General features: G+C 42.1%; 1 long non-coding RNA gene across 2 annotated transcripts; it reads left to right on the forward strand.

The window, feature by feature from the left end:
- Positions 1-1628: 1628 nt before the first annotated feature.
- LOC149852177 (uncharacterized) lies at positions 1629-16544 on the forward strand. Of its 2 annotated transcripts, none has more exons than XR_016439301.1 (4): positions 1629-1678; positions 4263-4384; positions 7631-7717; positions 13515-16544. It is a non-coding gene; the product is annotated as an uncharacterized LOC149852177 (long non-coding RNA). The 2 variants fall into 2 exon arrangements; XR_016439302.1 differs by having other exon boundaries at positions 13551-16544.
- Positions 16545-16926: the final 382 nt, after the last annotated feature.

Below are 16926 nucleotides of genomic sequence, written 5' to 3' on the forward strand. Positions count from 1 at the left end.
TAGATGCCCTCGATGTTATTTATAGCAAGAGCATGGAATTAAACTTGTCTAGACAAATCTGTGTTTGGGAGTAGTTTGGAAGAAAGGAATGCCAAGCATGGTTTTGCTCATAATGTTTGGTGTTATTATTTGCCATAGTTTGTTATTAATTATTGTAATATTATATGCTTTTTAAGTGGCATCTTATAGATAAATACGTGTGAGAGAAAAATGGTTCCAAAAGGTTGGAGCTGTCAGGTAGGGGGCTCATTCCGGTTTTCAGTTGTATGGGAGACAATAGGGGAAAAAGGTCAGACCATATGTGCTAAAATGGCAAAGGTACTACAGGGGAAATAGAAGATTAATTGAAGGAGTGACCTAATTCTGTAACAGTGGAAAAGCAAACTTTGCCTGGGTAGTAATAGCGTGAAAAACAGTCCAGACTTTTCTGTCTGTTTAGCACAAAAAAAAGAATTTAGTTGGCCATATCATGGAAAATACTGTCTTGCTGGTCAAAGCATTATGAATTGCTTCACTCTTAGGCATTTAGCAGGAGAGGTAGGTTACATCTAGTGATCAGAGTGCCATTTTTTCATGATGATAGATGAAGAGTTGATTCATAAAAGAAAAGCAAACACAAAACCCAAACAACACAGTAAGGCTTCTGCCAGATGTTAATATCATTGGATATTGGGATCTGAAGAATTTTATGCCCATCCTAAAAACAGGGCAGCCCTAGGTGTGGGACACATACCACACACTCAAGGCACAATACAGACCTATCACAAAGACAATCCATGTTAAATGTGGAAACTCTTTGTGGCTGGTTTGCCATTTTATTTTGCCATAATTGGTTGAATGTGTGGAATGTTACAATTTACCATGTAAGTAACATAATCAGATAATAAATGTAACATCTGTCAGTGCCCAAAGCACCTTTTGCAAATGGATCTGGTCTCAGTAGCAAAAGATGGAGCCCTGTTTCACTACTGGTATAGCATCACTTATGTTGGTAGTGTTAGTGCAGAGCTAAGCCTGTAGAGTGTTCTTATCCTTTAGCTCTGTGGGCTTACGCATGTGTGAGACACGTGCATGAATTCACAGTGCTAGTGCTCAGCTTTCGGAAAATCTCTAGAGGAAAGGATAATCAAAATGGATATGATGGATCTGAACTTTACTTAGCACTGACATTTGGAGTCCCAAGATATTGCAATGTAAATTTGTGTCTGAGATCAGACTTTCCCAGGAAGCCAAAATGATCTTAAAGAATGACCTGTGGGTAAACAGTATCCTTAGGAGTCAGATCCTGACCTAAGCTAAACCATGGAGTAAGGGATGCAATCAGCAGAGCAACTCCTATGTAACCGAGTCCAGAATATGATCTAATATCTTTGAAAAGGGGCTTTACTTGGGGCCAATGTTTGCATGTGTAATTCTAACTTCTTCAATCATTCCTGTAGGAGCAGCCTCTGATTTTAGCAAAGGCAATACAAATACCATGTTGTTAACGTATAGAGAGCATTAAATATGTCACTGATGTTTAATTAACGAACAGTCTTAGGTGTGTACTCTGATATGCTTCAGAGAACATTTCCTACTCAAGCAGCTTATTTTAAAACATATTCAGGCTTTTTTCTCCATTTCTTCCTAGGACAGCAGAGTGGAAAGAGCTTTCTACTGTCTGAATGTGGCTTGTCAGGTATTTGTCATAATGCAGGACAGGACATTCAAACCGTGTCTGCCAGGATGTATTGGGTATGCAAGATTTCAGTCTGCTGTGATATTTCACTGGCAACAGTTTACTCAGACAAGCAGATTTTTCTTTTTCTCTCAAGGTAACATCAAAAGCCAGTTCTGATGCTGTATGTGCTGTAAAGCGTCCAGTAACTTTAAGTGTGTGTATAAGCTGAGCTGCCTCCCAAGCTCCCTCACACCTGTACTGATAAGAGAGATTGAACTGCTATCTCATTTATGTACCAAAAACAAAGCTAGTTTAAGTTTGTTTGAAAACCTGCAAAAAAACTTTATGCTTAATGCTGCTTGCTGAGGATAAGGAAGGCAGTTCTTTTGTTCAGTAAGTTACTTCACATTTGCAAAGCTTGGGATTTCTTGCATCTCCCTCAGAAATACCTGATGCTGTTGGGGACTAAACAAAGGACCAGATGAGACCCTCATGTGCCCTCAGAAAGTAATTCCTGTGCTCACAAAGACCTGCTGAAGTCCGTGAGAATGTGGGACTACATTCAGGTTTTGTTCCAACTCACCTCTGTAATGCAGCTTTGAAAGGGCATGAGGAGACTGACCATGTCAAAATCACTTCTTGGAGCAAGATGACCCACAAACAGAGCAGTGGATTAGCAGTCAGGAGGGCTGGGCTCCAGGCCTGGGTCTGTCATTGTCCTGTGGATGGAATCAGACAGCCACTGCTCTTCTCTGCATCTTGATTTCCCCATCTGTGAAATAAGGATGTTGGCGCTTTGTGGAGCACTGTGGGAGCTATAGATGAAAAGCATTGTAAAACAATCTGCAAAAAAAAAAGGAGAATGCCTTTCTAGATACAATGATGCATTCCCAGGTGTGGGCACAAACCACGACTTGTAACACTATTTGCACTATTAAGGAAATCAGTCAAGAAGATTCCATTTCACTTTTATGGCTGAAGACACAATGCATCTCCTTCCAGGATTGAGGATATTGTGTCATGACTAAGACGACATTATTCTCCTTCACTGTAAAATGCGCTCCAGGCTGAAACTTGGCATTCAGCATCTTGGAAAAGGAGCAGGCTTATCTGAGACAAGCTTATGTAATGAGCTCCACTAAAAGATTTACATAAAGATCCCACTTTGAAATAGTAGAGAGACATGACCTAATTCTCATTTAAGTAACTACCTTCTGGCAAAAAATTACCTTGGTTTCAAAGGGAGGTAGTAAACTTTTCTACTTCCTGTCCTAAACTGCTCAGTATCGTTGTTGTGAGCTGATGCAGTCTGTCCTGGGAGAAGTGAAATGACTCCTGTTAATTACTGTGAAATGAAATATGACAGATTATCTTATTATTAGCGATAATTACATTATGAGTTCCCACTTGAGAAGGGTGGGAAGAAATCAAGCAAAGATAGATTCCAATTTCAGCAAGCATCTCTGGTTTATAGAATGTGTTATCAATTGGCATGAATCCTCCAAATTTCCCACTGAGGCATAAAGGGTTTGGATATACCACTTGACATGAAACAGGTTTACTCTTGTAAACTGCATACATGACTACAGAACCCCTCTATTTACTACCCACCTTTAGATTCTAGTTTTCAAGCTAATTTGTGGCATTTATCCGGGCTTATTACAGCTTGGATATTGTCTACTGGCTGTCCAAGAGACATAGCATAAATGCCAGATATTGCATGGCAGAATCAGTACAATACCTAGGTATTTGAGCACGATCCAATCTCTGCTGAAGTTAATGGAAATTGTTCCATGGAGTTGGAGCAACCTCCTAAGAATAAAAAAACATGACCAAGAGATTGAAGCTTGGCTTGGAAAGTCAGAAGACCTAGGTTCTATACTTACCACATAACCTTGGGCAAGTCTCTTAGGCTAAGACCCTGTTGCTTTGCATTGGAGTTAGGCAGCTCATTACCTTTGAGGGTCTGGGCCCCCTTTGTATCCTGGTTGCCCCATTTGTAAGAAGCATCAGTGGTCCTGTGAGGCTAAATTCACTGGGGTTTGCTGTGGGTTTTACATTCTCAGAGGAAAGACCATGAATAAGGGAGCAGTATAATTACATTGTTGGAGATGCTTTGCACTTTCAATATTCAGTACAGGCAGCTGGAACTATCACACAGTGGAATTGTACCAGGACTGCATTTAGCTCAGGGTCACAGCTTCAGCAAAGAAGAACGTGAAACACTCCAATTCCCCCTGTGTTCTGACCCACCAGGATTGACTGAGCAGATGCGCTGTAGGAACGCAAAGGCTTGTTTTCTCTATCCAAACATTGTGTCAGTGAAATGCAATCCATCCTGATATGGTTTAACAAGAGCCCTTGGGAGCACTGTACCTTGGAGGCATGATGTCACACCTCAGCAGAGAGATTATTTGTTTTGCAGCTTGCGAACAGCTCTGAGACTTCATTTGAAAGTGCTCCACACAGAGATTCATGAATCAAACCCTCTTAGTCTCACAGAAGGGGCACAATTGACTGTATATTCTCCGGTGCTTTCTTTTTCCAAGCTCCCAGTAAGGGATTAATAGAATATTTTATTTTTTCTTTTCTTTACGTATAGGAGCATTGTTATTGCTTGAATTCCACCTTGTTCATGCTACACTGATAGCTCTATTGAGACAAGTAAAGGCAGACATACAGAAGGGCAGTGGAGCACAAAAACAGACATCTATTCCATTTCAGGTGAATTTTATTTTCAGATCAGCCAGTGGAAAATTGTCGTATGAAAGCCTGGTTTGTATGTCAGAGCAGTAGTTTGAACAGTGTCAGCCTTGTTTCTTTTGTTGTAATAATGAGTTTACTACTGGCCATTCTGCACCTGCCTACTGAAAGGTCTGAGATTTTCTCTAGAATGACTTGCTGGTGAATTCAGTACTTCTGCCACATTAGACAGGCGATCATTGCAGTTCCTCCTTGCTGTCTTATTATTCTCAGGTATCTAAAGTGATAATCAGATTGTTAGCACCAGCACAGTAAATCAAAACACTGAATCCTGCAAAAGGAGGAAATAGTTCTTAATGGGTGATTTCTTCATTGAATAGCTGAGTCTTATTCTGTCTGAATATGAGGCCTTAAAGACAAATCCCAGAAGAAAAAGAACCTATCATTGTGCAGCCTACACTGGAGCTTACAATCATGTGAATTATTTGTGTGAAAAAAATTGCCGACTGGACTGGAGTGTAGACACTGTGCTGTCAAAAGCTGCTCAGAGCAGGCTTGTCTCCATTTGGGAGTAATGTCAGGCAAGTTCTTCATTTTTTTCCAGTGTAGACACCTAGTCCCATGCCAGCAAACACAGTGAGAGCCAAAGAGACCTTGTCCACACTCTTAACTGCCATAACCACAAACACAGCTGCAGCAGCATAAACCTCAATGGGAGAATTTTAGGAAAAAAGTGCGGAGACATAAAACCCTGAAGGGCTCCACTGCCACCAGTTTGGAGTCTCCCCAGCATGACACTTGTACACTTTTTTGCCTCAAACAAGAAATAAAATACAGATGTTTATCAGAAAATTCTTTGCCTTAAACATCCCCCCGGGGCCACCATTTCCCAAACTGCAAACACATGATGTAACTCTCAGGCCTTTGGCACTAATAACGATAGCTTGTCCCTAGGTAATGCAAAGGGCTGTGGGATAGGATGTTTCTCTCTGGCTTTCCTATACGAACATGCTGTTTGTTAGAGTGGAACCAAAGGGAAAGGAATGTCTGGATTAAAAGTCTGACATCTCCATTGGGAAAAGTTTGTTGCCTGGCAGGTTAGACTGTTGAGAGAAAACTAGAGAGAGTAGAGCAAAGTCAAGTGCTCCAGGGGAAGACCAGAGAAACAGAACCTGCAACTGGAGAGATGCTGTTTTTACCCTAATGCTTTTAAAAAGTAAAATAACATTCTCTTCATGGCTGCTTAAATATACGTTTGTTTTTACCTCCCACTTTATATCAAACATCTGCTAATTTCCTCCGTCTTTCCATCTCCTATTGATCATTGCTTTCAGCTCTGGTTTAAGAAAGCTCTTAATAGATACAGACAGGCTCTTCTAGGGTTCTCTAACATAGGTCTAAGTCACCTTTGTAGCTTTCATCGTTCCTGATCACTGAGCTGTGGACCAGGTGAGAAAAATCCCTGAGTGGCAGCTGGAGAGGAAGGGGAGAGTGAGATTGCTGAGAGGAGGAGGTTAGAAGAAGCAATATAAATCTATATGGCCTTATATTTGGGTCTGGCTTAACTGTGTTTGACTCAGGCCTCAAGACTGCTTTAAATTATGCTGAACAGCCAAGGTCTCTTAGGAATAATTCAAGCTTTGAAGACTGCTACATTCCCCTCATAGAAGAGAGTAAGCGGTGTTTGGTAGAGCCACAATACAACCTGTGTTTCTTCTTAGGTAGAGAGAGTTCCCAGGTACACAGTTCAGTCACTTTTATTGCCCTTTTTGCACTGGTGAAATGAAAAGAGCTATAGCAGAGCAGAAATGCCAGCAGATAGCTGCTAGGTTATAAAGAAAAGGGAAGGGTTGGGGGGGGACATGAGAGAAAAAGACTTTTCTAATTGGTGGAGAGAGCAGGAGTTGCCAGGCTGAAGAAGGAAGAAAAGTATAATCCCCAGGGTCTCTCCAGGGTAGGAAGAGCTCTTGGAGGAGGGCAGACGCATTGGTGGATCTGGGTTTCATTTAGTCCTAATCAGTCCCTGGCAACGATGAGATTTAGACAGTTGAAGGAACAAACAATGCAGCATTCAGAGGCCGCAAATTAAGTGATTGTGATGGACTGTTTTATGTCAGATGAGATATTGTGCATCCATGTGGCTGTAAATCTGCCTGGGGCAGCAGGCTAGTTAGCACGGCTCCGTCTACAAAGCAATGGCAGTAGTCTCAGTGTGCATTTCAGGGAATTGTATTGATCAGCCCTTTTCAAGGATGATGCATCACACTTCTATTAAAGAAGGGCAAATTACTACAATACAGTACCTTGCTGAAGCTTATGGAGAAATGCTGGCCCTTAGATGTTGAGATGCTGGTGACCTGTACATTGCTCTTGTTGTCTTTCCATTTGACCTAGATGGGCTGGTGATGCTATGATGAATCTCTGGGCTAATGGAGTTAAAATGAGCCTTTTCAGTGAATCACTCATGAGCTCTCATGTAACTGAAGGACTGCTCATAGCTTGAGATGGAAAATTACAGCAGATTACACTAGGCTCATTTATATGGAAAATGATATAATGTTGCCTGGAAAATAAATCACATGGCAGCTGCGTGGCCAACTCATTACCTCTCCTTCCAGGTCTCCTTGGAAGAGGGCAGTAAGATGACTTATAGGAGTTAGAGACTCCATGTTTCGTGACAAAACAAGAAGTCCAGCTCCTGATTCCTCTGTGAAGCACCTGTTCCTTGAACTGCATGGTAGATTACAAGATTGCCAGCAAGTTTTCTGAGTATCTGCACCATTCCACATTATTGCTTTATTTTTATATTAGATAGCATCCCTGGTTGAGGATCAAGGCTCCAACACTTAGCAAAGAAGATCCTTAACCCCAACTGCTCACTTAGGACATTGTTTCTGTAGGAGTAAATTTAGTCGGGCTTCTGGCCTACTTGACTAGAAAGGCAGACAGAGACCAGAAGTGCTGATACTGCTTATTTCAGTTACATGTTTTGAGATAAGAAATCTTGCATGTCTTATTACCCTGTGCACAGATGTCCAATTAAGTAAACTTGTTTTAGTTTCTCCAAGGTCATATTTTTTTTTCTCTCTTAAGTATAAAAATGCTTGAAAACTTAGAGAGGAAGAGGGTTCCTTTGAAACAGACAAGTGGGTGATTCCCCTTGCTGTATGAAATCCTCCTTGTGATCACAGTGTAGCCCTAAATAAAGAAAAGCTGGCTCTGTCAGTTCTGATTCAATCACGATGCAAAGTTTGATTTCTTCCACAGTTTGATGCTGTGACTTGGATAGAGATGCCCAGAGTGATCATTTGGGACACAGACATCTCTTCACTGAAGTCCTGGCACCAAACCAAGGTAAGAGACCTTTTGAAATCTCTATTGGAGCTTTTCAGTGAGAGTCTGTCTCTGTGTCTTCCTGATTCACTGCTTGAGGCTCACCCTATCTGAACATTTTTTCTGCCAGAAGTGTCAGACCCACTCTGTAAGTGGTAACTGTGAGTAGAAAGAGTTAAGGTTAAAGACTCTGTGTTGCTGTTGTCAATGAAAGTATTTCCCCGTGTGAATTAAGTTCTGTAAAGAACCATGAGGTCTCTCTGAGGCCAGGAATGGAAACCTTGTGCAGCCTCCCCGAAGACAACAGATTTGTTCTGTGTGATCTTTGAAAGCAAGGGTGCAAGGTGGAAACTCTTAAAGTGTGAGTGTTTTCCACGATAACCATTGACCAAGGCTGAGACTAAAGAAATGCTCTTGAACCTCATGCCTCAACACAGAAATTCCCTTGTATGAATTGAGAAATATGAGCCACTGACCAGGTCTGAGACTAAGGTTGGGTTCAGCCACCCCAAGGCTGTCTGGAAGGGCAGTTTTGAATGCAAGGGGGCCCAAGTGGAACCTCATGACTCAGTAGACAGGTTTACCCTTTCCCCACCCTCATAAATGAGCCGTGTCTAACCGTGAGTAACTGCATTGTATGCTGTTATTGCAGTGGAGTCTTGTCTTTGGATATTAGCCACAGCATCTCTGTGCCACTAGCAAATCTCACAGCCTAACTGGACACCCTCAATAAGCCATTCCTGTATGAAAGACCAGTGTGAATTGAGTTTAAAGATATGGGGAGCGGAGAGTCTAAAGACATACCAGCTCCGCCAAAAGGGACTCCAGCATTGTACATGTACATGCACTATGGCCATAAAAGTTGTAAGTTTCTAGACAAATGGAACTGGTATACTAGAGATGATTTTAGCCGGCAGTTTCCCCTAGAGGGAACATTGCAGAGATCTTGAGTTAAGAGGTAGTAATATACCACAGACTCAGCGGGACACAGTTTTTGATTGGTATGAAGAAGCTTTCAAAAGACGTCAAGAATCCTACTTCACAGTTAGGGTGGCTAGGATCTGGAACCAACTTCCAAGGGAAGTGGTGCTGGCTTCTACCCTGGGGGTCTTTAAGAGGAGGCTTGATGCCTACCTAGCTGGGATCATTTGAGCCCAGTTTTTTCTCCTGCCCAAGCAGGGGGTCGGACTTGAAGATCTACAAGGTCCTTTCCGACCCTACTTCTATGATTCTATGATCTCAAGTTCAGAGTCTTAAGGACTCCCAAGAGAAACTGAAATCTCAGATAAAGGAATTAAAACAGAAAAGTGCACCAAAAGGGGGACCCACATCAATAGTACCATCAGCACCAAAACAACTTTATCCACAAATAACTGAGAATGAATCTGCAGAAGATATATTTGATTTTCTTAATGTGCCACCCCCATATCAGTCCCAGGCACAATCTGAACCTGAAAAAGTCCAAAGTAACCAAATAGGCTCTTCCAGCAGGATTAGCCCACCTTACCAGGAAACTATCACTCAACAACCGTCACCTGCTCCTGGGGCATGCCCACGTCCACCGGAGGCATGGCATCTGTCTCCTGAAATCTCAACCCCCTCCTCTTGTTTAAGGTCTGGTACTCAATATGGTCCAGGCCCTTCTTTAAAATCTAAAAAGGCTCAGCTTACGCCTTTACACCAACTTCCAGGGCAATCACAGTCCCTGTTCCCTAGACCCCAGGAGATCTCCTAAAACTTGTTAAACAATTTCCCAACATCAGAGAGGAACCCCAAAAATTTAGAGATGAATTAGACACTGTAATCCATTGTTATAATCCAACATGGGCAGATTTGAACCAATTAATGAGAAGTGTTCTGCCCTCTGAGGTCTGCAACCACCTCATCGCACAGGCTACTTGACCTCAAGACCCGGGAATAGGAGATTACTTAGTGATGCCCGAAGACGCCTTCTTAAGGCTGTGCTTAAAATTTGCCCCAGGAAAACTGACTGGGCCAAAATACATAACTGTAAACAAAATAAAGGAGAATCCCCAGCAGACTACATGCACTGCTTGAAACTAGTATTTGAAAGACATTCTGGTATTGTAAATGGAGCTGAAACTGCCCCAGAAGCAGTTGCTTCCACTTCTGTCCACGGACTTCTTTCTAAAGTCCAGAAACAGTTGTGCACAATTGCTGTAGGTTGGCAGACTAAGCCATTTGCAGATCTAGTCACCATTGCAAATCATTGTACAACCTGCCAGGAGAAGAAAAAGAAATCCACGAAAACTAAGCTAATGTCATTACAATTACAGACTTTAGGCAGGAGCAGAAACTGAGGTTTCCATTAAGGACAGTTCAGAGGCAGGGGATGTGGTCGTGGGATGGGACGAAGAAGATTTCAGTCCCAAAATAATGACAGTTGTCATTATTGTGGCCAACTAGGACACTGGAAGGCTTAATGTCCTCACTGGCCTGGCCAGCCGGAGATGATGTTTAACTCGCCAACACCTCCTCTCATTCAGTTCTCTGTCCCGAACCAGAAAGCCTCCTGTTAGGCCAGCCTGAGGAATAGTAACATCATCACAGCCCCACTTCTCCCACTTAATCAAGATGATCCTTTTGTTTCCTGCGTGATAAATGGCATCTCTACAAAATGTTTGGTACACACCGGTGCAAGCTGCTCTACTCTTGGAGCTGAAGAATTTTCCACAACTCCCCTCTTCTCTGCTGTTGTAAACGCTGTAGGAATTTCAAATAAAATAGTTCCTCATCCTGTTTCCCAACCATTACATGTTTCTCTTGGTCCTGTTTCTGATCAACATGCCTTTCTCCTTAGTCCCTGTTCTCCTGTTAATTTATGAGGCAGAGATTTGCTTTGTAAACTTGCTCTCCTAATGGTGTTTGTTTAGATGTCCCCTGTGATAATGAGATAGCAGTACTTGCCACTTTAGCTAGCTCACCTCCTGAACCTGAGTTCCCTGATCTTTCTGTGTTGCAAGAAGAAATCATAAAAGCTGTCCCTCCATTTCTCTGGTTCCAGCATGCTAATGAAGTAGGACAAGTCCATACTGCCCAGCCTGTAAAAATTAAATTAAACCCAGTTAAGCCTTTACCCAAAGTTGCTCAATACCATTTACATCCAGAAGCTGAAGAAGGGATACTCCCTGTTATAACTGCCCTTTTAAAGCAAGGTATCATTGTCCCGACTAAGAGCCCTTGTAATACGCCTATTCTTCCTGTAAAAAACCTGGAAAGAATACCCATTGCTTTGTACAAGACCTTCGTGCGGTAAATTCTGCAGTTTTACCTACTTTTCCTGTTGTACCAAATCCAGCTAATATCTTGTCCTATATTCCTCCTAATGCTTGTTATTTTACTGTTGTGGACTTGTGTTCTGCATTTTTCTCTATTCCTATACACCCTGATAGCCAGTTTCTCTTTACATTTACCTATCAAGGACTTCAGTATACCTGGAAGCAGTTGCCCCAGGGCTATACTAAATCCCCTTCTCTTTTTTCTCAAATTCTGAAGAAAGATCTAGATGACATAATATTTAAACAAAATTCTGTGCTTGTGTAATGTGTTGATGATTTGCTCTTGGCATCTACCTCCCTTGAAGCCTATAAAACTGATTCTTTAACTCTCCTCACCTCTCTTGCCCTAAAAGGCCATAAGGCATCTAAAGAAAAGCTACAACTTTGTCTTCCTCATGTCCACAATTTAGGTCATGATATTTCTGCTGGAGAATGACTGCTTTCCTCTTCCAGAATAGAAGCTATTCTTAAAATCCCTAGACCAATTGCTGTGTCCCAAATGCATACCTTCCTAGGCATGGCTGGCTACTGCCATCAGTGGATACTCGGCTATGCCTCTATAGTCAAGCCATTGCAAAATCTGACTCTTGTTAATAACCCTGAGACTTTACCCTGGACTTCAAAGATTGAAGCCGCCTTTGCCTCTATTAAACAAGCTCTGTTGCAAGCTCCTGCCTTAGGCCTTCCCGCTTATACTAAACCTTTTATTCTTTTTTGTCATGAAAAGGATGGATTTGCACTTGCAGTACTTACTCAGACACATGGAGACAAGCACTATCCCATTGCTTATTATAGCTCTGCTCTTGACTCAGTTGCAGCCAGATTTCCTCCATGTCTCCGTGCTGTAGCTGCAGCTACCGTCACTGTTGAACTTTCCTCCACCCTTGTATTAGGTTCTCCCCTTACTGTTGCTGTCCCACATGCTGTAGCAGCCCTTTTACAAAAAACAAAAACCCAACACCTTTCAAATGCTAGATTAAGTATGCAATCTTGCTTCTCTCTGCTGGAAATATCACCCTAACTAGGTGCCCTGTTTTAAACCCTGCTTCCCTGTTACCTACCCCTTCAGATGGTGAACCCCATGATTACATTTTTGTTACTGCTCACCTAACAATCTAAAGGACAACCCCTTGCAAAACCCAGATCTAGTATTCTATGTTGATGGAGCATGTCAAAGAAACTCAAAAGGTTCACTTGTTGCAGGATATGCAGTATGTTCCCAATATGATGTTATAGAAAGCCATCACTTACCTAATGTGTATGCAGCTCAAGTTGCCGAGCTTGTGGCCCTCACCAGGGCTTGCACCCTAGCTTCTGGTGCCTCTGTTAATATGTATACTGATTCTCGCTATGCTTTTGGTATTGTACACGATTATGGTCAACTTTGGAAACAAAGAGGCTTCCTCACTTCAGGAGGTGCCAAGATTAGTAATGGTCCATACGTAAATGCCTTGTTGAATGCTTTACAATTACCTTCTGCTGTTGCTATTATTCAATGCCAAGCTCACCAGAAACCTTATGATGATGTTACACATGGGAATGCTCTGGCAGACTCTGCTGCCAAAGCCATGGCTATTTCCACTCCTCAGGCTATGCCTGTGTTTTTGTCTATTTCAACTGACCAGTCTCCATTGGCAAGTCTTCACGACGTTGCCCTCCAAGATCAGGCTCCAGAACCACAGAAACATACATGGAGACTGGCTGGGTGTTTGTTACACCCTGACCATTTGTGGCACTCCCCAGACGGCCGCCCGGTGGTCCCAATGGTCCTTCTTCCTCATCTTGCTCGCATACACCATGGCATGGCACATGTGAGCAAAGGTGGGATGATAGAAGCTGTTAAGCTTGATTGGTTTGCTCCAACTTTTCCATCTGTGGCTCAACAGTACTGCCACACCTGTCCTATTTGCCAAGCCCATAATATGGGAAAGACTGTAAAAACAAAGAAGGCAGCACATCCCCTACCTTGGGGACCGTTTGTAAATTTACAATTAGATTTTATTCAAATACAGAAATGTTGTTCTTATGAATATGTTCTTGTTATTGTACGTATATTTTCTGGATGGGTAGAAGCCTACCCATGTGCAAAAGCTGACACCATCACTGTAAGCAAAAAGTTGCTCAGAGACTTTATTCCAAGGTTTGGTATTCCTTTAGCCCTAAACTCTGATAGAGGAACTCATTTTACTGGACAGATAATGAAAGAAATCTGCAAAGTCCTGTAGATCCAACAGAACTTTCATTGCCCATACCATCCACAGGACTCGGGCCAAGTGGAACGCCAAAATGGCATTCTGAAAAATAAACTGGCCAAAATTTATGCTGAGACTCACCTAAAATGGCCAAATGCACTTCCCATAGCCCTTATGAGTATGAGATCTACTGCCAACCAAAAGACTGGGCTTAGCCCACATGAAATTCTAATGGGAAGACCCATGAGGCTCCCCGCCTCGCCACCTGTTGCCTCCCACTTTTGCGATATACATTCACTTGATGATACTATTCTGGGCTATTTTAAGGCACTAATGAAGTGTGTTAAGGCTTTTCATTCACAGGTACAGGCAGCTCTCCCCAAAGAACCAGATGAGCCGTGCCATTCCATTCTATCCTGCCTGGAGATTGGGTCCATATAAAAGTCAATCAACAAAAGTCATCGCTGGAACCTCATTGGAAAGGCCCATTCCAGGTACTCCTGACCACCAACACTGCAATAAAGTGTCAAGGATTCCAGACACGGATCCATGCTTCACACAGTAAGAAAACATCAGCCCCGGTAGACCTAGAGTCTCCTCCATATCTATCTTGTAATCAGCCTCCACAGACTGGTAGTGAGCCTAGCGCCTGCCAGCAGGAGAGCTCAAGACCAGTAGTGAGCCAAGCGCCTACTGGCAAAGAGGATTTGCCACTACAGCGTGAAGAAGATGTGCCTCAACGATACCACTATGCCCTTCGGGACAGGAAAAAGGCCTCTACCTAGTTCTTGGTTCCCCAGGTGGAGTTGATGAGTCATGATTTGGGTAGTTCTCAGTATTTCTTTTTGGGCCATCTTGTATGAACTTGACTCATCAGTTATAAGAAACTCTGTAAACCAAACTACACTTCTGCACCAACAAAGAAGATCATTTCATGAAAATATGTTCTTGTCTTTAGTTAATCAAATTGGGATAGATTTAAATGTCTCTCGTTGTTGGATGTGTAGTCATGTCCCTATCTATTCTACCAGAGGAATACCCATGATACCGGTACCCTTGAATGCAACTATTCAGATTTTCATGGAAATGAAACTTGGCAGAATGTAAGTTGCAACTGGTCTGACTATTTACGATTAGCTTATGCCACCCCTGGAAAGTTCTGTTGGACCTGTAATGGATCTAGTGTTGTAGTAGGAGCCAGTAAGTGAGGTAGAATTTAAGAGATATGGTGCTTGGTTTTCTAATGGTTCCTGGATATCTAACTACTCCCCTGCAGGTCAATTTTCAGGCTATTATTCACAATGGATGATGTCCCCACGCTGTAATACAGGTGGACATACTGCACTAGCTGGTCACTATTTTGTGTGTGGAGATAAGGCCTATAAAAATCTTTTCTCCGGTTGGAGATGAACGTGCTATGTCTCCGCAGCGTATGCTGCCTTTACTATTAAATCTCACTTACCTAAAGGAAGAATTCACAATGTTCGCGAAATTACAGAAAATCAAAGGTTTTGGGGTATAATGTTCCCCAGCTACGGGCAGGCTTAGCTATGTCCGAGATAAACAAAGTTGCCGCATCTCTGGAAAAGATTGCTAATGCTACTGCTGATAATTTTGATAAAATAAATACAGAAATGAAGGAAATAAGGCAAATGACATTGCAAAACCAACTTCTGTTAGATTATATACTAGCCAGCAAAGGAGGAGCCTGTGCTTTAATAGGTAAAGAAGGCTGTACTTATATTCCCAATAATTCAGAAGAAATCCAGGATTTAAGTAAACATATTCAAAAAGAAGCAGCTAAACTGCATGAGTCAGATAGTTAGAATTTGAATTGGTTTAGCTCTGTTTTCAGTTCCTTAGGCTCTACCGTCATTCATAGTTTGTTAATATTGTTTGTTGTTTTTATTGGAGTATGCCTAGTGTTTATGATAATACAATGTTGCTTAAGCTGTGCTGCCAAGCAAGTGAGGAATAGCTCATCAACCAGAAACGAAGTATATAATTTGTATGTTGAAATAGCAGAAAGTAAAGAGAAAGAAAAACTAGAAGTTGAAAAGCTAATGACTATAAATATCTAACTTGTTGAAAAAGAAAATTAGGGAATGTAGGAGTAAATTTAGTCAGGCTTCTGGCCTACTTGACTAGAAAGGCAGACAGAGACCAGAAGTGCTGATACTGCTTATTTCAGTTACATGTTTTGAGATAAGAAATCCTGCATGTCTTATTACCCTGTGCACAGATGTCCAATTAAGTAAACTTGTTTTAGTTTCTCCAAGGTTGTATTTTTTTTTCTCTTTATCTGTCTTAAGTATAAAAATGCTTGAAAACCTAGAGAGGAGGAGGAGGATTCCTTTGAAACAGACAAGTGGGTGATTCCCCTTGCTGTATGAAATCCTCCCTGTGATCACAGCATAGCCCTAAATAAAGAAAAGCTGGTTCTGTCAGTTCTGATTCAATCACAATGTGAAGTTTGATTTCTTCCACACTTCTCAACCAGGAAGCCATGAGATCCTTTTGAGGGTGTATCAGGGTGCCATATAAAGTTAGCACTATTAGGTCTGCAAACATGATTCACAAGATAAGCCCCGATATTTCAAACAGAAATCCATAGTTATGAGTGTTTGAGTTCTTTGCAAGAGAAAAATTGTTGTATTATTTTTCTGTAGTTAAAAATAATAGTGAAAACTAAGAGCTAGTACAAAGGAATTGTGGAGAAAGATCTACAAGCTCAAAAGCATTGGCTCTGTTGGACTTAACTTGCCATCTGGACATCTAGAGAAGTCAGAGATGTATGGAGGAAGGCAGGTAGCTTTAGGAGTCATCAAGATAAAGACGGTTTTTGAAGCCATGCCTGTGGACAGGTACACCTACATACAGATGGAGCCTGAGGGATGCCCAGTAAAAGAAGGATAAAGGCAGAGAGAGATCCACCAAAGAAATGTTGTTTGAGAGACAGGAGAACCAAAATGGCTAAAAGCTAGGGGAGGACAAGCTTTTGAGAAGTTGGGACTGGTCAAAGGTGAGCCAGAGAGTAAGGAGGACACAGAGCTGAGTTCTTGGGCTGTGTCTAGGAAGAGAACATTTAAACAGTTTCAGTGGAAAGGCAGAGACAGGAGTGTAGGGAGCCAAAGACTGAACTGAAGAAGAAGCCAACTGCAGAAGTTGTAGATAGTTTCCTATACATTTGGAGATGGGGAAAGAGCTGGAGAGGCAAAGGATTAAGGATGTATTTTTCACAATGGGGGAGACAAAAATGTGCTTGTATTGAATAGGGCAAGGACCTGAAGAGAAGAATAAGATGAAATGATGAGTATAAGACAAGGAAGGGATGGAGTTCCTGGAGGAGGTGGAAGGTTAGAGGGGGACATCCATTCCTTCATACACTGCAGTAGGATTTGCTGCTGACACAGTTGTAATGCAATTGTTTGTGCTGCAGTCAATGTCCCCTTCATGATCTCTGCTGTTATGCATCTGCTACACCTCAAAGGTAGCTCGTCCTTTACAATCAGGCATGATCAAGTTTCTTTCCCAATCTACTCCAAAACAAAGCCCACACCCTGGGCTCAAAACTTCATTCACTGTGGGCTTAAATAGAACCTCCCCTGATACAATAGCATGCTTTTCTCTTCCTTTCTCCTGGCCACCTCTGCAGGAGGTGCTAACAGGAGTCAGAGCATCCAGTGTCAAAAGCTTTGCTTTCTGCCTGTGCAGAAGCTGATTCAAGTCTTGCTATTTC

Source organism: Crocodylus siamensis, chromosome 15, assembly GCF_052110815.1.
Source record: "Crocodylus siamensis isolate JL-2025a chromosome 15, ASM5211081v1, whole genome shotgun sequence".
NCBI lineage: Eukaryota > Metazoa > Chordata > Crocodylia > Crocodylidae > Crocodylus > Crocodylus siamensis.